Source organism: Apus apus, chromosome Z, assembly GCF_020740795.1.
Source record: "Apus apus isolate bApuApu2 chromosome Z, bApuApu2.pri.cur, whole genome shotgun sequence".
Classification (NCBI taxonomy): Eukaryota; Metazoa; Chordata; class Aves; order Apodiformes; family Apodidae; genus Apus; species Apus apus.
In genome coordinates this window covers 27,620,346-27,641,889 of record NC_067312.1, presented here as the reverse complement: position 1 = coordinate 27,641,889, position 21,544 = coordinate 27,620,346, and the positions used below count along the sequence as shown (strand labels likewise).

The following is a 21,544-nucleotide window of genomic DNA, read 5'->3' as shown; positions in this document are numbered from 1 at the left end:
CCTTCTTGTAGATCTCACAAATTAATATCCAGTCAAGTAGGACCTCCCTGGTCATCCCAGACTCCTCATAAATGACGGAATGTGTCTTGATGAGTACTTCCGCCAGCTTCCTCAGTACCCCTTGGGTAGATCCCATCCAGCCCCACAGACTTGTGTGTGTCTAAGTGGTGTAGCAGATCACTGACCTCTTCCCCTTGGATTATGGGGGCTTCATTCTGCTCTCTGTCTTTCAGCTCATGGTAGTGGGTACCCAGAGAATAACTAGTCCTGCTACTAAAGACTGAGGCCAAGGCATTAAGGCATTAAGTACTTCAGCCTTTTCTTCATCCTTTGGCATTGTCTTTCCTTTTGCATCCAATAAAGGATGAAGATTCTCCTTAGCCCTCCTTTTGTTGCTAATGTATTTATTGTCTTTTACTGAGTAGTCTGATTAAGTTCTAGCTGGGCTTTGGCAGTTCTGATTTTCTCTCTGCATGACCTCACAATACCCCTACAGTCCTCCAAAGGGATGCACTTCTCTGAGTGTGCATATTTGTGTACATGCAACTATCCAACCAGGCAGAGGTTAGGTTGGAAAACTAAATATATTTCCTCCTGTTACCTGTGACATGCTGATGCTATTTATAACACCATTTTTAGAAATTCTGGGTGGAGAGCATGAAGGTTGTTGGAGTAGTAAAGACACTCCTGTCTTTTTCAGGAAGCTCTGGGCTGGATAAGCCCACTTCTGAAGATAGATAAAAGCACACCTCTGTGACCTAGTAACCTGTGGACAGGAGAAAGCATCTTAAAAACCTGCTTGCAAACATGTTAATTCCTTCTAACATGACAGACTGTGGAATTATCTTTGAGATACTGTGTGAAGCCAAAAGTTCAGTGACAAAACTGAGGAAAAAATGAGAGAAAATTCGGACAAAGAGATCAATAAATGTGCAAAGAAGGGTTAGTAACTGAAGCACAAATTCAAAGAACTCTAAACTGATGAGTCTAAAAACACCTCTGGTAGAGGAAAAGGCTAAAAAAAACCTGCTTACAACTGGGACAAGTATCTAACAATTCTGTCAGGATGTGACTTTCAGTCCTTAGCTCACTGAGTATGCATTCTACCATGTATTCTTGTCACCCTAACTCCCTAGGCAAAATATGGAACAGTTAGATCTCGAAGATTTTCTGGACACAAAGGCTTGACTTATTAAAAAGGGAGAAAGGGAAGGAAATCCTCTGAATACTGAAAAAGATTCCACTTCTTTCCAAAAAAGAAATGGCTTGATTTTTAAAAATTAATTGGAACACAAATATGCTTGTAGACCAAAATCTTCCCTTTAAAGTACAGGCCTGTCCCTCAAATACCTTTTATCTTGTGTATCTGATTCTTTCCCAGCAATATGGCCATAAAGTGCTTCAGAGCAGTTGAGAACTCCTCTATGTTATTTACTGCTTTTGTTAGATTATTGAAATGCTGCCAAATATACACAGAAGTGACAGTGAGTTTTCTCTAATTGCTTTCTTTTGTCCTGGCTGCCAGTTACTCCCTGTTTCATGCAAAATTTCAGTCTTTCTGGAGCACAGATTTGAGGCAGAGGCTGTGCCTGCTTGAAATTACTAGAAAGAAACAATTTCCTTGCAATACTAACCTTTGACTGCTTTCACTGAGTGAATGGATTTATTCCACTCTCCACGACTACACACATCATGGGACCAAGCCTATGAGGGAAAGTGTTCAAACAGTCAGTGACCAGCACAAACAGAGAGGCGCTATATAATCCAACAAAAGAGCACCTAAAAGGGAGGGGAAGTACAGATCTGCAGTCTAAATAGGGATCACCTTGCTGGTTCTTTTTCTCTCCAATCTGCCAAGCACCATAATGAGGAAATTAATTGTGTAAAGATCAAATGTAGCCTATCCCACCTGCAGTAGTTTGTCCAGTTCTGGAGCTCCCAACATAAGAAGGACATGGACCTGTTGGACTGAGTCCAGATGAGGGTCACAAAGATGATCATAAAGCTGGAGCACCTCTCCTATGAACACAGGCTGAGAGAACTAGGGTTGTTCAGTCTGAAGAAGCTCTGTGGAGACCTCACAGTGGCCTTCCAGTACCTGAAGGGGGCGTACAGGAAAGCTGAGGAGGGATTTTTTAAAAGGGCTTGTAGCAAGAGAACAAGGGATAATGGATTAAAACTGGAAGAGCTAAGATTTAGGTTAGACACTAGGAAGAAATTCCCTAGTGTGAGGGTGGTGAGACACTGCCACAGGTTGCCCAGAGAAGTTGTGGGTGCCTCATTTCTGGAGGTGTTTAAGGCCAGGTTGGATGGGGCTCTGAGCAACCTGGTCTAGTGGGAGGTGTCCTTGCCAATGCAGAGGGGTTGTATTTAGATGATCCTTAATGTCCCTTCCAACACAAACCATTCTGTGATTCTATGATCTCCTTTCATGTGGGTAGAAACCCTTGCTCATATGAATGGAGGCATGAACCTCACCTTCACCAGAATCTGACTCCATAAAAATGTGAGGCCTAAGGAAACAGTAAGAGACTACATATTTGACCACCATGCAAGAAATAGTTAAGTAGCAGTCTTTTTTTAAAAAAATAATTTAAGTAGAGAACTTTATAGCTTTCAATAGCACAATTCCCCAATAATTTCATTCTGACTCCGTATTAGATGATCTCATTTTAAGACTCAAAAATAAAAAGGGGGACGTAGACTGAAAAAAAAAAAAAAAAAAAAAAGTTTTAAATATCTCCTAGGGACCTTTTTTGTTTCCTATATAAGCACTTCAAGATTTATTTATTTCTTCAGCACTTAGCATTCCAAGTACAGTTCTATGTAGCACAACAAGTATCATTGTAAACATTAAGGTTGGTTTAAGCCTTGAAAGACATTAAAAATTTTAGCTTTTATCAGAAGAGTTTCCACTCCTCAGTTTTGAAAACTTGATAAAGAAAGCTCACTGAGATAGAGGTTTCAATGCTATGTTAACACTCAAACATAAAAACCCCTTAACTGAGCACTCCAGACCTTATTAAAAAGTTAATTTCTTTACACCAGATAAACATCCTCACAATTTTGTTATTTGTAAAAACAGGTATTTGGAAATACACTGTTTCAAAAACAGAGAAGAACAAATGCCCTTCCAAAAAAATAAAAGAATGGCTACAGTGAGTTCAGACAGATTTCAGAACAGAATACCTATGCAGCAGCTCATAAATCTGTTGAGTTAACTTCCATGAAATAAGAAAATACTTAATATGAATATGAATCACTGTTTGCTTTCTCACTTCCACTCATCGTATTTCTACAAACTATTCGTTAAAGTATGTAAATCCTGCTATTCACTCTACAAGCATATACATTTTTACAGTGTCCCTTCAACATTCTGTACTGAAGTCAGCAGCAAATTTTCTTTAGACTTCAGTAGAACCAAGATTCTGCTTCCTGTGTGAAAATGTCTTTTGTCTATTGACTTAAATAGTAAGTCCAACCATAAAAAATGTGAGGTTATGAAGTTTCTCAAGCTTAAACACTGACTACTACTGCTCTAATTTTTCTCTTGGGCAACACAATTATAAAACTAGGAATGCGACCAAGATGAGTTGAAAGTGTTATGCATCATCAGACAAAGGGAAACGGGTACTTTATTAGGAGGTTTGAATTTGTGTTTGCTATTTCAGAACAAGATTAAACAGAGGAAAAGTATAGGAAGTCTAAACGCTGAACAGGCTGAACAGCTTCTCTTAGCTGGAAGAGAAATTCTATGTTTAATTGAACATGTATAACTGTAGAAACTAAGCCCTGTGAGAGTGCATTTCTAGTGTCTTGTTGGAGACTGAAATATGGACATCTATAAAGAAAGAATTGTATCTAACCCCTGTTTATGTGTTGGATGTGGTGAAGATCAGTGAAAAATGACACACTACTACATTTCTCAAGGTAAAGCTGAGCAGTTGGAGAGCTTCAGCTGTAGTGAACAACCAGCTGCTTTCTTTCAGTAGCTGACTTTTGTAACGTATTATAGAGATTGTTATGGTTACCCTAATAGGTTTAATGGGATCTCCTTCATTCCGTTCACACTTTCAAATAGTTTTTGTTTTTAAATTTATTCTGTCTTACAGCTGTTGAACTAAGCACAGTATTCTCTACTTGGTTTTATTCACTCTCTATTAAACTCCCACCAGTCTATGATTAATTCACTTCATCTTGGCAATAAAGCAGTCTTCCCTATGAAATTTACACTGCTTTGAGTTATTTCTTAGACTTGAAAAATGCCAGGAATAGTGTGCAAACAGGAATGTATCTGTTAATGATAACCAAGTATTTTCAGTTACTACACATATGATCCCTCCTTACCATTTCCCCCTCAATGGCATCATGAATGCTCCCATAAGCCCATTTTTTTCCTTTCTCTTCCACTTATTTTCTGCTGCCAGTGTATGAGGGAAGTTGTGCAATAATGTTGCTGTTCTTCTTTTCTTTTATATAACTCTCCATAGTTTTGGACAGTTGGAAAACAAACATATGGATATTTTTTAAACTGTAATTTTTGAGTGTATCTTGTCTATTTTGCTGGATTCATGGCCTGTCTTGAGAAATAAGTTGGACTAGATAATAGTAATAATAATAATAGTAATAATAATAATAATAATAATACCCATATCTGTAAAGTCCATGCCCCTGATTGTCATTTGCACAGTCAGGTTTTTGTTTGTAGGTGCTGCCTTGTTGAATGATGCGGAAGATCTAAATGTGCTCAAAATATTTAGTCATTTCAATACTAGATTCATTAAATATTGGGTCAAACCACCATTGTTATTCAATAATGGATTATTTTTATACTTTTTTTCAATTTCAGGTATTTTATTTACGCTAGGCTGGAGCAACTGTAGTCATTAGATGAGGGCAGAAGGTAAAAGACCACACTCAAACTTATACTGGAACCTCTCTGAAGTCAATGTCAACCCTACTATCTTATTCGTTAGGTAAGTCCAAGCAAGGTGTGTTTTCCATCCATGTTCTCCAGCCATAAATATCCACATTTCAAGCACAAAAATAAAAAAAACAGAGTTCATTAACATATAACGAGTTTATGTTAATATGCTCAAGCTGAGTATATAAGCTGAGTACGTTTTAGGGATAAACTGAGTATATATAATAAATCAAAATAAGCCTTGAAGTCCTCAATCTACATTATTTGAAGATAACCTAAATTGTGTTTTACATTCCAAATTAAGAGTGCACTTTTTCTGCCACAGTGTGAAGCCAAGAGAAGGCAGAAATTTGGACTACCTTGCAAAAATAAACAAGGACTTAAGGCAGGTATCCAAAATCAGTGACTGCAGATACTGATTAGGAGCACACAGCCCTAAAAAAGCCAGGCTGAACTGGGAAAAACAGTAATTTTGGAGTTTGCTCAAATCTTTTCCAGTATCTCTTCTACAAACACTTGTTTTCTCTTTCACACATGCGTGTAAACCTGGTGTCAAATGAAGTCCATGGTTTAACCATCAGCTTAATCATCTTCTGAAATAAGGCTTTTTGTCCCATACCATTTATGAAACATATATTTCTGCTGAAATAGAGAACACTATCAAGAAAAAGATATTGCCACAAATATTTCTCTTTGCTTTTTGGATTCACATAATTAATACAATTTGAATTACAAACAGGTAAACAATTGTTCACGATCATGATCTGGAATGACTGAAAATGAGAAGTGGACCAGATCAAGTTTTTTCTTCCTACATTAGTATGATAATACTGAGGAGCTTGGTGTCTTTTCACTTCTCCCTGGGAAATTACCTTCATCTGCTGGTATCAGGCTTCAGGATAAAACTTCTTCTTTCCATCAACAAATGTGGGGTTTTTTTCAGCAAATGCTTTGTTAAGGAAAACTGATAGATTTGGTAACTTCATAGCTTCCAATGAACTCTGAAACCAACCCTTAACAATTTTCCTTGTAATTTGTTATGGGTTCTGTTGTTCATCGAGGTATGAACCCCTCTATGGTAAGACCAAAATTTTGTATTTTTTACAAACATACAGTGTACATATGGGAAAAAATAACTGATATCCTGACACAACAGGTTAACAGATAGCAGCCTTTGTAGACAAATGTAATGGAAACCATACAATCACACACCTAAGAAACATAATTGATTAAAAAATCGGACATGTTTAAACAACTGAACATGACATCATAAAGAGCTGCAACAATCAGTGAACTTTCAAAGATATCTTATATATTAAATGGTGTTGGGGGGTTTTTCATTCATTGACTTTGTTTGGCATGTCTTCTTTGCATCATGTTTGAAGCCTGATAATTTTAGACATTCCTTCTGCTCTAAGGGCTTTCTATGCAGTGTAGCTGCGTTAATATTTTCTGGGCAATGACACCAGTGAAGAAATGGGTCTTCTCTCAGCAAACTATGCAGTAGAAATATCCTCCCTACATTGTCTTTGTTCTTCCCAAATTTTAACATTTTTTAAATTTATTTTAGCTTGGAATACAGAATTCTAGGAAACATACCCATTTGCCCATACTGCCTAGAATGGCTTTTGGAATCATATCTATGTGTAACTTGGCTTTGTACTAAATTTTCAGGGAGAAATAATTACTTTGGTATTTCTTGTAATAGAGGAAATGCCTAAAAGAATATAAAAATATATGCACATTCACTTTTCCAAAACTTAGAGATTTATTTTTTTTATCATTTTTTAAAATGTTAAACTATATTCTGAGATTTCTTCCTCTGAAAGTCTGAAGTAGTCCCATCACCCAACCTGCGAAAGCAGAGTCACAATTTGTGGCATGAGATGTGCTTATAGAGTAGTTTATTACATAACCTGCTTCTCAGTAGTGGTATTGGTTATATTAAAAATAATTTGCCCAGTTGCTGTAGTGAGGTAGCTGTAGGTATTCTTCCCTCCAGTTTGAGTGCTGTGTTCTTAGTTTAGTGAAACTGTTTGCTGTCCCTCTCATTGTTTTTATGTGTGCTCTGTCTTTATTGTAGCAAAACTTTTGCTATCATTCTCACTACTTTTCTGGTGCCTAACAAGACAGAGGGTGGAAGTCACAGAGCAGTATGGCTGGGCTAACCACTGAACATCTGCAATAGGGCCTTATTGGTAATTTCCCGACCAGTACAATGTCTAGTCATTACAATATACATAAAAAGTGCTCTTTATTTTTCGTTTAGCCTTGCTGCTGTTTTGTCTCTTTAGTTCACTTTTTCTTACCCTCCTTTCTCCTTTTATTTTTTTTTTTTTTTCTTCCCCTTAGTGAGTTTCCTTCCCTCTTCACTTCTCTGTTCCATCTATGGTTCACTCTTTCTCTGCTTCTCTATTCTATTTGCTAAAATGGTCAGCAGCACATAGATAACCTGGATAATGAAGTAGATGTTAAGTCCACAGGCTCTGAAGTATTAGCCGTCTACACAAAGTCTCCTGAAACCACAGTTACACATAGTGGGACCCTGCAAGGTACAGCAAATTATCTGGTCTCAAATTGTGTAAAGGGACAAAGATTATATGTCCTCAATTGAGCACCTCTACTTGCCTGATTCTCTGGTGCTGAAGGGAATGCAAGGCTACTTCAGGGTGGGAAGAAATGGAGAGAGAACAGGTGATTGCTGGCAGATCTCTGCCTCTGGGTTCACAGTGCAGCCCTGCCCCATCTCTGCCCACAGCAAGCTGCGCCATGGCCCAGACTCTTGCCTTTCTCTCCCCCTCCACAGAAACCTGCCAAGTGTAGCCTGGAACAGAGATGCTAGTGAGGTACAGGAAGGTGTAAAACCAGCAGTATAGCTGGGGCTACTAGTGTAGCTGACCCAAGGTACTGGTCTTATGGAGAACAGAAGAAACAGGAGGAAACATCATGACACCTTTACAGAATTGTCTTCCGGCCTGCAGCTGTCTATGGCTCATAGATATTCTGATCCAAATATCATAGAATCATAGAATGGTAGGGGTTGGAAGGGACCTCTAGAGATCATCTAGTCCAACCTCCCTGCCGAAGCGTGATCACCTAGTGCAGGCCACACAGGAATGCATCCAGGCAATGTATTCTGATTTTTTTTCTTATTCCATAAAGGACGGATGTGGATAAATGTTATTAAATACAAAAATCCAAAGATAACTGTTGCTTATGGGCTGAAGTGAGATATCTTTGAATACTCTGATGGAAGTTCTTATGCCCCCAGAGATTTAGAGGGGAGCCAGGCAGTGAGAGCTGCACTGAGCAGGAGGAAAGGTGCCCATCTATGCTATTCTCAATCTACCTCTCCCTGAAACACTTGTATTTCTACTCCTTAAAGTCCTCTGAAATCCATGTATACTATAGGTTGTTACAGTCATGCTTTACTTTCCATCTCCTCATCAACTCCCTGAACAGCTGATCCTGTCCTGCTTCAATTTGTACCATCTTTAGAAACCATTATTTTGCCACTGTAAAGCTGCATTATTTTCGCTAATAGCCCTTTAATTGAAGTCTTTAATAGTTAGAGGGTTTTTTAATTGTACAAAGCCACTCTCTTTTATTTTTTTTTTTAGTTTATTATTTTTTTTTAACAAAACAGGAAAGTGAAATACGTTCATACTCAAGTTTGAAGGATACGTGGGGAGTGAACTACTGCCTCAAGCAGGCTAAGCAGTGTGTGGCACTGGGCTGTTTTTGAAAGTGCTCCTGTGTTCATGTCAGGAAGAAACTGTCTTGGGTATTTCAGACTAGTTTCACTTGTGTTGAAAAGAAAACAAAACCTCAAGGATGAGTGCTGAAAGCTGTTGTCCAGAAAATGAGTACAAGTCTGCATTCAGGCTGAGGATGTACCTTAACAAATTACGTTCATCCATACTGGACCCTTGGTCCCTTCTTCCGGAGCTTTGGCTCTGCAGAGAAAGGCTTACAAGGTAGAATGAACCAAAAAGGACTTGATGCTGTAGCAAAAACATAAATGCAGTCACTCTCAAGGATGAAGTGCCTTTAACTTTCAATAAACTTTGAGACGTGACACTTGGAGGGGAACTCAGACCTATCTCCAGTGGGATGGAGTCTGCAACAGCTGACTACCCCATCTGACTTCTCTCTGCTCTCTGGCCATTGGCACTTGAATTTTTGCCTGTGTATTGGCCCAGCTAAAGCCAAAGAAGAGCAGTGTTGTCCTTACAGGCTCTAGTTAGGGCACTCCTTTAAGAAGCTTCAGATGCGAGTTCAAACTCCTCAGGAGGGAGGAAAATTAATTGAAGTATCCAACTTTGTGACTGCTATATTTTGCACTGAATTTGGTGTGATTCGTGGGTGTTCAGTTCCATAAAAATATTCTTAAAATACTGGGTCCCCATGAGCATGTGGGCATAGGTATACTGAATTTCCAGACCGTGGCCAGAGTTTAGGACTGACGCGACCAGTTTGGCCATGATGGTGATGTGGGAAGCACATCTAGTAGCAGAGTTTCAAATGTGCAAAGCTTAAGTGGTGCCAGCAGACTGGGGCAAAATGCAATTTGGTCTTGCCCTCACTGGTTATTGGAATTGACATCAGGTTGGCCAGCTTAGTGAATTACTCATTTAAACAATGGTAGCAATTAATCCTAAGCAAATGTCCCCGTTTTCTCCCTGGCACTATCTAAATTGTGCTGAGATAATTGTGGAAAATCTAGGGTGTAACTGAGAACAAGATTTGGGATTTAGCTACTATGAGATGATGCCAGTAAGAAAAAATTCTTCCTTTTCTTAGGTGGATAAGGAGATCTCATGTCAAGGGCTGTAACCATGCATCTGTCCCTGCCTTTATGAAGTATGTGGAATCACTTTAATCACTGTTTATAGTAGTCCTATCACTCCATCCCCATTTCCTGTGTACTTCCGTATCTGCCATGGCAAATCAAAATAGTACAGGTTTGGCACCATTGGAATCCTTGGTATCAAATAGTTTTTCCTCTGGAAAATTAACAAATAAAACTAATAAAGTTTTAGGATTATTTTTTTTTTTCACCATAGAGATATTACAAGAGACAGGTTGAAGATAAGAACTATAAATAATATAAATATAAGGAAGAATCAGGTAGGAAAATATTAATAGTTAACAGGGTGTGGAATCCTTGATAGAACATTTTGGATATAATCTTTCCACCTTCAAAGCACAATCATTAAACACTATAGAGTGAAGTGGAAACAGAGGGGTTTTGAGCTGTGCAGTATCACTATTTTAAAACAAATAACAGACGGATGCAGAACACCTGAAATCAGAATTACTGAAAAAGCATGCCCTTCCATAACCCTCATGCTGTCCTGCTTGGACTGTTGTTTTGAAAGTAAACCCTTCAGTGGCATTCATGACCTTTAAAAAGGAAATAGATTGAGCTTTCCTTCCTACTGTAGTCCCAGTGTCGTTACCACCTCTGTGGAGGCCAGAGAGATGGTCATGACTTCTCCCAGCTCTTTGTTATGTTAAAGCCAAGGGCCACCTTCAGCCTTTCAGCCAGCTTGCTGGTTCTTCAAGCTAGCCTGCTGGCACTGTTATACACCATTAGCAGTTAATTGCACCTTCTGGGCATATAAATTTGAAATTTAAAACAAATTTCATACTGCTTTTGTGATTTTGATCAATTGGAAAACAAGTCTCTATGTAAATAAACTAACAGGAAAAAAATTCTTGAGGTTAATTATTTTCAACTGAAACAGATTTAAAATGCCAGTTTTACTGAATTCAATAAACTAGCATATGGAGTAGGAATGGCAGCTCAGACGTAGCCAAACCTCTTCAGCAGATACTGGAACAGAGACTAAAGCTACAAACAAATAACAAATTACTTTTAGCCAAAGGAAAACAAAAAAGAAAGTGAGGAGAAACTCAGCATAGTTGAAATTTTAAATTCTGAACATATAAAAAAATGCTCTAGTACTAATCCTTCACCAAAGCCTTGTTCTGTATACTTGATCACTTCAGATTTTAATAACAAAAATATAAACAAATAAAAAAACCTCACATCAAACCAATATAACTCTATCCCATGACTAAGAAACAGCAATGCAAAACAAATTTTTACCAAAAAAACTTACATATTAATGTATCTCTTTCTCTCAGTCCCCACCCTACAAATATTTCTATGCAGGGCTTTTTCCCTGGGAAAATGCCAAGTGCTACATATAATAACCTGGAAAATTTGCTAGAAGTTACTGTTGTGTTTTGGGAGGAATAGCAGGCAAGGCTGTGGCATGGTCAGGTGGAGATTACCCAGAGGATAAATAGTTGTATGAATTCTGTTCCAACTTACTGTCATAACTATGTTCAGTGCCCTGCACTGCACGCCTGCTCACACATTTTTTTTATGTCTAGTAGTGAAGGAGCTGGTGAAGATCCTCACTGCAGTCCTTGGAGAGAATCCCAAGTCCTGATCATTTTACTACAGAATGCAGTGACGCCTGTTCAATCTGTTTCTTTACCTGTGGCTTAAGCTTAGGGGGGTTTCCCATTTTGTGAGACACACACACACACACAAAAAAAATGTACTAAGGATTAAAATACTTTAGTTCATATTTTCTTTTTTTTTTTTTTTTCTGGTAGAAGGAAGAGAAAATAAGGACGAGGAATCAGTCAGCACCATTTCTCCAATGCCTGTGACTGCTTCCATAGCATCCTGACAAAATGCTGCAAACAAAAATATAAAATTATTCTGACAACCTTGGTGACTTCATATTGTGAGTGCAGCATTATGCAGAAATTATGTTTGATGTAACATTTGTGCTGGTGTGATTCCTCACTGTGGTCCTGCAGGAAAAAAAAAAAAATTCCTATACCTTTATAAATGGATGGGTTTAGTTTCTGCTTAACCTACAAGCTCATTGTTGTCAACTTGCTATTTCAGAAGGTCGTCTACAGTTTTGTAGATTCCTGTCATGGGAATTTTGAACAAATACTGGACTATGTTCATAGCTTCAGAAACCTGCACCAGGGAACTAACCTGAAGTGGACTGGTGATCACCAGCTGGTTCAAACAAAGAAGGACCTTGGAATCCTGATAGACAAGTTCTCCATGAGACAGCAATGTGCCCTTGTGGCCAAGAAGGCCAACGGTATCCTGGGGTGCATTAAGAGGAGTGTGCCCAGCAGATCAAGGGAGGTTCTCCTCCCCCTCTACTCTGCCCTGGTGAGATCTCACTTTTGTGTTCAGTTCTGGGCTTCCCAGTTCAAGAGGGACAGGGATCTACTTGACAGTCCAGTGGAGGGCTATGAGGATGATGAAGGGACTGGAACACTTGCCTTATGAGGAAAGGCTGAGAGACCTGGGGCTGTTGAGTCCATATAGGAGAAGACTGAGGGGGGATCTAATTAGTGTCTATAAATACCTGAGGGCTGGGCATCAAGAAGGCAGGGAGAACCTCTTTTCACTTGTGCCCTGTGCTAGGATGAGGGGCAATGGACTCAAACTTGAGCATAAGAAGTTCCACCTCAATGTGAGGAAGAACTTCTTTACTGTGAGAGTGACAGAGCACTGGAACAGGCTGCCCAGAGAGGTTGTGGAGTCTTCTTCTCTGGAGACTTTCAAGACCTATCTGGATGCCTATCTGAGTGATCTGACCTACTCGTGTGTGGTTTTTTTGTCCTGCTCCAGTAGTGAGTTGGATTCAATGATCTCTGGAGGTCCCTTCCAACCCCTAATGTTCTGTGATTCTGTGAACTGTGATTCCTGATGTCGTTTACATTACACATGCATTCTAACTACTTTGAAGAAAAAGTAGACAGGTATAAAAATATCATGCTACCTGGAAGTACTCAGTTAAAGACACCTCCTTTTCAAATAATTATTTCAAATAAATTTTGCCCAGAGCTGATGTACTACTTCCTTGAGAAAGCAGCTCAGAGAGAGAACTGAACCTGAAACAGTAACTGTATTCCATTGTGTTCTTCCTGGATGTCTTTAGAGCAGGTATATTTGGTTGAAATCTACTGTATTTGGTGTTGGTACAAACACACTCTTTCCAATTTACAAAGTCTTTAGTAACAGATCTATCATAGAGTTCTCCACAAAACAGAAAGTCTTTCATCCCCACAGAGTCTAACAGTTACACTGCTACAGTAACCAGAGAAGACTAAAGCAAGAATGGCTTTTGCACAGCCAGGAATAGCAACGAATCACTGAAAAGGAAGACTGGAACCTATCTTGTCCCTCACAGCCAACATACTTGTGGCTTATCAGAGAGCAGAATAAGCTGGTCCCTGAGAAAGAGCGAAGTCACATGCTCCCATCCCAGAGTCATCAGGCCTCCTCCTCCACACTGGACACACCACCCGGAAAATTCTTTCCATGTGCAGAAATTAGGTGGTTTCTATTCATCATGAGGCCTCCTGATAGAGGACCTCGTGGGTAATTCCTGCTTGCTGCACATTGATATTCCTTGTAGTACAGCATTAGCTATGAATAACAAGAAAAATATATGACACTTCTCATAGTCTTGCTTTCAGTTTCAAATCAGTTGTACCTTTCTCTAATTTATGAACAAAAAGCCATGTTATCAATGCATGAGGCTCACTATACCTAGTAGCTTTTTGTAATTAAATGAACCTTCATACTCAATGAATGTTTTACTCTAATGAGTGTAAGCACCTGGAAAGTTGGATATTTCCAGGCTTATTTTTTATGATGTTGCAAAGAAATAACAGATTTTCAGGAAATAAATATTTATCCTAAGTTTTTTGTCTTTTAAATCACATTAATTCATGTACACCAAAAAAATAGAAGATATGTCAGTGTTTTAACATTCATAGTAGAAGAGAGAAGGAGGAGAAAGTAAGAATAACTTTTTTTCTTCATCTTTCATTTCAATAATTAATAAGGTATCTTTCTAACATACAAGGGAGGAAATATGGAGTGAAAATTAAAAGAACAAAACAGAACAAAACAAACCCCAAAGTAACAACAAAAAAGGCAAATATTCACATAATTTCTTCTGAAAATGTTCAGAGCAAAAAAATATTTTCTTTTAATATATTATTAACTAGCTTAATTATTTCCAGTGACATTAAAAGTCTTTAAAATACAGTAAATGTTGGTTTAGAGGAAAAAGGCTGTGTTTTGCTAATCAAGATCAGGATAACACTAGCATAAAACTGTTTTACAAAAGAAGGTCATAAAGTTTTCAGGTTTGGAAGGAATTAAAACAGAGATTAAATAATATTCTTAATTGGATCAGGCAAGAAGGACTAGTTCCTGCTAGGTAGATATGAAGTAAAATCAGACATCCAGCATGCAGTTCAATATGTGTTTTGTATAACCAATTAAGATTAACTTAGACCTCTTCATTGGATGAAAATCTGAATATTGTCCATAAAACTGCACTGCATTTTTACAGCAATAGAAAGCTTTCAGTTTCAGAATACCAGCTTTTCAGCAGAGAGAGGATAATCCCAACTCATCTTTTTTACAGACTTGTTTCTTACTTTTTAAAGGCTTTGTATTATTTGTCTCTCTACAATTCTTACTTCTCCAAGCTGACATTTCTTTCTTTTCAGTGCTCTTCTGGGATGCTAAACTAGAGAGGGGAGAACTACTGCTTTTAAAATGAAAATGCTCATTTGGTTAAAACTGGTGGTCTGTTTTTAAAAGCCAGTTAGATTCTAAAATCAGTCCGTCAAACAAATGAATACAATTATCTGTAGCACTCGAGTCCTTGTAAGGTTTGTATGAAGAAGTGGTTTGTTTCATTGGATCAGTTGCCACTGGGGAACACACATTAGTGCTCAGCAGATATGGATGATTTCTTAGTGACTAATAAGAAGCTACCTTTCCTTACACATCGTTTGCCTGAGTTGTGTCTTAAACACAGAAAACCCTTATTACCTTATGCAGCTTTAACTGCTTTTGTTTCTCAGGGTGGTATTCTGATATACCTGGGTGAGAGAAGTTGTCCATTCAGATAGATGCCTCTCTAATTGAAGCTTTGCAATATCAAAGGCTGGAAACAATGAAAGTGCTATCTGGGATAATCTGTACACTTCTGCCTCGGTAAATGAGGCTTGTCTTGTATTGCTAACACGATTCACCCCCCTGTGCTTTTCCCATCCTAAGTCCTGCAGATCTAGTAGGCACCACTAGAAATGGCACCTAAAAAACCTGGCATTATGTCCACCTGTGAGATGCACATTATGCATCTCAGTCCATCAGTATCTGCTCTACATCTAGCTAGTCCTAAGGCAAGGCTTTTATGGATGGACTTGTTTCAAAGAATGTGAGGACAAAAATCTCCTTAAAATTCAAAGATGCAAATTCTTTCCCGCTCAAAAATCTATATTAGAGTAGTCAAAATTTTACTAGAAATGTAAAGTATTACTATTCTGCTTCCAAAGCTCACATTCTCTACAGTTTTTACCATGAAAGCAGCTGGTTCTAAATATAAAAAAAAACAATAGGTATTTACATAAACACTTCTGTCAGTTTCTATACTTTTTTTATTCACACCTGTTAAACTGGCATTTCCATGGTCTACAACTTATTTCTGTAACGTCTTCACCATCATTGGTGTAGTTTTGTTTTTATTTTTTGGAACAAAAGCAACATCAACCTATATGGTTTTTTTATTTCAGTATCATTGAAAATAAATAAAATGTAATGACTTTAAATAATTCTCTGGGAAACTACATATTCTGACTATGTACTAATGTATGCTATATGCATGGCTCTTAGCAATATAAACAAGACTTTCAGAAAAATAAAGAGACCCTCTGTCTTTTTATCTTTCATTTAATGCTTCAACTTTATTTATTTTTTTAAAACATTGAGATTAATAACTGAAAATTTATTTCCCAAAAATTTAAATTGTGCCATAAACTGGTAGCAGATTTGTACTCAATCCAGCCTCAGACTATACCCTTCTCTGCTTGTAAATACCTCAGCAACTCGGGATAGGATAACACATCTGCCAAAAATCTTTTCCTGACATCTCAAGAAAGATATAAGTTGTATTACAAATTACCATTATACTAAGTCACGTTACAGTTACCCCAGCAATGAATTATAGAATGTGAAAACAAATAAACTCCAAACTATTGCAAAGATGTATTATTTGAAGGAAAATTTAATGCAATAGGAGAAATCTAAGAGTGAATTTCAAAATTCAAAGCCTAATTTTTACTTTCAAAATATTAAACAGCCCTTTTAAAGCAATCTTTCAATGTGCTCATTAATGGGAAATCAGTTTTAAAATAGCATGTAGTGCTTTTGGCCACCTACTATTACTATGGACACACATATTTTTACTGACGTATTTCTGACAACTTCTCAGAGGAAGATGTTACCATATAAATGGTCCAAATAAAGAATATATTAATTTTTAATGTTTTCAGAAACAAAATCTGTACCTAAAGGCTGCAGCTGGCTCTTAGCTACATGGTAAACTGAACTTCTGAACTAATCAGATCAAAACTTACAGATGATTGCGATCCAGACTAGCAGTCTGCAGTTTGAGCAAAATATCGCTACAAATACAGACCTTGTGTACTTTCTTAATGTTTGGGAGACTCCTCTACTCCTCACTTGAAGTAAAAAGTGGTTTTCCAGATGTTTGACATGTAACTGTCAAATTCTCTATCCAATCAATCTATTTAGTTTGAATAGGTATCTAGTCACGTAAAACATCAACCCAGATATCATGAGTGAAAGATGGGGCAAGCTGTTTTCATAACAGCACCTCTCATTTATTGCAATTAGCAGAGGATTCTTTGCGGGTGAAGTATAACCAAACAAAAATAATAACTGGTACCAAATTAGATCAATCTGCAGCACTAAGCTACAGAGTTTGAGAAACAAATTCTTACATATCCTTTGGCAGAATTCATCTGCTACTCCTAAAGTGAAAGGAATCTACAACTTACCCAGAAATCAGGCTGAATCTGGGGTGGATCACTCGTTCCTAAGGAAAAACTTGCAGAAAGGCATCAGATATAGGTGGAAGAAAATCCTTTCCACTAGTTGATTCATCAAGGGGTGTGAGCAGATGGCTATCCTGGAGTGGAAGCACAGCCCAGCTGCCCCAGTGGAAGTGGAAGCTGGAGCAGGGCAGCTGGAGCTGTCTGCCCGTTCTCCGCAGTGCCTGCCTGCCAGTGCGAGCTGCTCTGTTCAGGCTCTGGGCATTCTACAGACCACCCTGCACCTCAGAGAGTTGCAGCTTCAAGAAACCCTAGATCAGAAGATGACCAGGCTCTCCTTCTGCAGATAAATGGACACCTGTCCAAATTCTTCTCCTCCAAAAAAACATTCTGCTTTTTAAAAGCATGGGGGGTATTTTTCTCTTCCAATATTTGGAACATACTCTTGCATTCACTCACTCATTATACATGCCACTTCTGATCATTCTAACACATTTAAGCCCACATGAAAAATATTATTGGTATCTACAATCATGCAAACAACAAATAAACACTTCAGTCCATCCTGGCGATCAGCCTTGGTGTTGTTATATATGACATAGCATGAACCTTTTCCTTTTTTTCAAGTAAGAACCTAGACATGTTTTACCATGTCCTAAATGTCAGTGCTCCTAGACTAATCATATACAATGATGAGTAGAGATAAACATGTGTAGTCATAAACATAATGGGGTTTGAAGGGAAAAAAACCTCTAGTAATCCTTTTCCTACTACAGCACAGGTGAGTGGGTTGGAGCAGACTTCAGAAGTGGCAGATGATACACAAAGTACATCTATTTGCCTATGACACAGCTTCTCTTTTTATTTCAGCAATGGTCCAGTGAATCTTGCTGATACATTCAGAATAAAGTTAGTGAAGTCTCTAATGAGATTTTGGTAGCAAAAGCTCAATATATAAAGTTAGAAGCAGATTATGTTATGAATATTATCAGCCTCACTGGAAAACAGTTTCTTGCCTGGGTTGGTTAAACTGTATGCTATTATTAACAGCATCTGGAAAACAGACTATACTTATCTATAGTGTAAACATACTGCCTGTCAATGCATATGGTTGTTACCTTTTTTATCAGTTAAATGTGTATCTGATAGAAAGCCTTTTCTTAAAACACTAAATACTTTCTAAAAAGTTAACCATAAAAGCATTTTTACTTAACTTACCAGTTGATGAAGCTGGAAGAAGTCTTGCCCTGAACTCTCTACCTGCTTTCATGTTGGTTATCTCTGTCTCTCTCTCCCTTTCTCTCCCTCACCCTGTGCAGAGATTGCAGTAAAGTTAGAAAACTAGCAGGGACAGTGTTTCAAATGACTTAAGAAAGAGAACAGGAACAATAATTTTGTTCTCTTTTTTTCAGATGAGTACAGTACCTTCAGAAAGAAGGAAGGAAGGGAGGGGAGAGGAAGTCAACAACCCTTAGCTTTCCTGCAAAAAAAATAAGGAAACAGCAGATAGCAATCTCATTTTCTCTCAAACAAAATGTTTGGAAAAATAAATATATCCAAACTGAAAGGAATTCCTCAAGTATTATATCTGCATTATTGGCTTCATAAAACCTACTTTACAGCTTGCTATGTGCAACTACATTAAAACAAATGAATTTTCGAATCAGTGGGTAGGAATAACACATTAATATCTTATGCAGAAGAATTAGCCATAAGCTTGCACAGATAAAGCAGGATTTTACTCTGCAGAAGGAGTAATCATAGATGTATACACATATCTTGTTTCCATGGTGATGTAAGTACAAAAATTTGTAAAATCCCTCTTTAGAATGCTGTGAGACAAAAAGTGGAATGAAAGAAGTCACAAAACTTGTAAGGATCCTAGTTTGTTATTGGAGTTGCAGTCTTTTCCTTTCTTTCTTTCTTTCTTTCTTTCTTTCTTTCTTTCTTTCTTTCTTTCTTTCTTTCTTTCTTTCTTTCTTTCTTTCTTTCTTTCTTTCTTTCTTTCTTTCTTTCTTTCTTTCTTTCTTTCTTTCTTTCTTTCTTTCTTTCTTTCTTTCTTTCTTTCTTTCTTTCTTTCTTTCTTTCTTTCTTTCTTTTTCTTTCTTTTTCTTTCTTTCTTTCTCTCTCTCTCTCTCTCTCTCTTTCTCTCTTTCTCTCTTTCTCTCTCTCTTTCTCTCCCTCTTTCTCTCTTTCTCTCTTTCTCTCTTTCTCTCTTTCTCTCTTTCTTTTTCTCTTTCTCTCTTTCCCCATTAAACATATTTTGCCAACCATATCCTGGCCAGCTAGCTGAATTTATGCTGGAGATAGGTTTAGTCCATTGTGATCCACTGTGGTTTTGTTTGCTTGTATGTTTTCCCCTAACTCTATCTGTCTTCTGAAGCCCACTTATAGTTATTAGATGCTCACACTTTTTTCCACTGTTTTTTTTCATTATAATATTCTTGGCAGTAAAGACCTTTACATTGTCTCTGGGGCTGTGCTGTCAGTTAGCCTTGTAATATGGTACTGAAGACAGGGCTGTTGATTGACAAGTTTGTGAAGGCATAAAACAAAAAGCCATTTGAAAAGCCTCTCTCCTATAAACTGTGTATCCAGGCTCCGCAATGCCTATATGAATGCTGCTGAACTTAATGGAGTTATTGCTATAAATCCAGAGTCAATGGGAGGATGAGTTGGTACACTACCCCATAAAGATTATTATCTCTTTTGTTATACAATAGTGAAAGCATATAAGGTGCAAACTAACATAGCAAGTAGCTCTTTGGCACCTATGTTCTTTCTATTTCCAGAAGACATGTACCAATGATTTAGCTGGAGAGGCTTTTGTCTGAATATTCAGAAACTGAAAGCTTTGGTCATGGACATCGGTAGGTGACAGAGCAGTGTAGGTGCTAAGGGTGATCTCTGGCCTTACAACATCACCAGTGTTTCCTGGAATCTGAGAAAGCTTGACAAGAGGGTGAATTTTAAATATAAAAGGATGCAATGCACTTAGGGTATATACTATAAATTAAGTCCTTGCTACTCCCTTGGGAATGGAGGCTCTAATCAAAGAGATCTCTAGTGCATATCAAGCACAGGGAAAGTAAAGAGGCATGGGAAAACACTAAATTAATGTGTTGTCCTTTGGGACAAGCCTAAAAGAAAATTTTATTTTGAAATTGTTTTTCAAGTTCTTAAAGATGGTAGCAGCTTGCAGGTTATTGTAATTTGTTTTATTTTTTTATTTGCCATGTATCCCAGGTTAACTGGACCCCAAATACTTCCATTATGTGTAATTTTATTCCAGCGGGAATACATTGTAGAAGTTTAGATTAAAACTTCTGCTGATGAAGTTAGGATCATTCTTACCTAAGTTATTGAGAGCATGCGATACTCTCTGCAGTCCTTTATGAAGAGAATTGTCACAAATGTCCCATACTTCAATTAGCAGGTTTCCCTGTCTTGAAGATTGCAAAGCTAAGAACCTGGCCATGAATATCCATGTGTCATCTTGCACAGGGTATATGGCTTTGCTATTCTGATTGAAAGGGACTGTGAGAGTCCCCTAAGTCAGCAAGGAGAGCAGGAGAGGTTAAGGTGTTTGCTAATCCTACTGTAGAACCTCTTGTCAGCAGCCTCTCCACCAGCCAGATGCTTAGGACTTAGTTGCCACATCCAAGGCCAGGGAGAGCAATTTTGCTTCCCAGTCTGCAGCCACTGTAGTACTTGACTTGCTCTTACTTCTGGCAGTTTCTGTAAGAAGTGTTAGCCTTTTTTTTTTTTTTTTTACCTCTTCTCACTGTGCTGTTATGAAAATAAAGTCACTGATACAAATTCAGAAAGCTACAGTGCCAGCCTCAATGCAGGTAAGTGAACAACTTCAGGGGAAAGTTCTTCCCAGATCCAGTACATAATCTCCTGTTAGTGGCCAGGAAAAATACATTCTTGTGGTATAGTTTAGGATAGCACAGAGGACCAGGATTATTCCTGTAGTGCCAGTCTGTATGATCAGCCTAGATCTCCAACCAGGCTGATATCCAAGATGTTCAGGTCTTCATTTCTTTCTCTTTTTTTTTAGTGCTTTTTTCCTTCTTTTTTTTTTTTTTTTAATTTTTTAGCTCCAGTAGAGAATAAATTGTGTTTCACAGGCTCTTTCCAGTGACAGCAGGGATGCTTTCCTATATGTTCAAAATAAGAATAAAATAACCAGGTTCAGGATGCTAAAAATAATTTGAGCCTCTAACCAGCATAGATGGGAGAGAACACAGAGGTAACTGCAGCCGTAATAGTATTCTGCTTCATCACATGAGAGGCAAAAAACAGAGACATTTACCGTTTTGCCTGATAACTTTAGGACAATAACCATACACAGCTGAACTGTCGGTGAAAAAAATAGGATTGATATCTTCCTTCTGGTTTACAGCATGCATGTGGCGTTTTAACTGAGTAAAAATAGTATGTCTTGCATAGAGACAAAAAAAACGAAGGGTATCTAATTGTCCAAAAGTGACTCTGTGCTGTGCTTTCCTGGTTTCTTTTCTGCATTGCATGCTTACCATAGACTGTTCAGGAACGAGATGGCAGAAGACTACTGGGTTCAGAGACAAGCAGATCTGACACCCTTTCTGTGCTGCAGCATGTAGAGAACATGGCGGTAGCTACCAATATTAAGTTACGTATTCCAATCTGTTGTATTGCTACACA

General features: G+C 38.0%; 1 protein-coding gene across 3 annotated transcripts in view; it reads right to left on the bottom strand.

Moving 5' to 3' along the window:
• ZNF366 (zinc finger protein 366) overlaps positions 1 to 18,191 on the bottom strand; it is a 36,141-nt gene extending 17,950 nt beyond the window's left edge. Inside the window, exons 1-2 of one of the 3 annotated variants that reach the window (XM_051643216.1) lie at positions 18,074 to 18,191; positions 1,635 to 1,704 (exon numbers count right to left, since the gene is read on the bottom strand). The gene's annotated coding sequence lies outside the window, so the exon portion shown is untranslated. Of the gene's footprint in view, positions 1 to 1,634; positions 1,705 to 16,861; positions 16,917 to 18,073 lie in introns of those variants that run through there. The other 2 variants (XM_051643218.1, XM_051643217.1) reach the window with 2 other exon arrangements.
• Between the last annotated feature and the right edge of the window lie 3,353 nt (positions 18,192 to 21,544).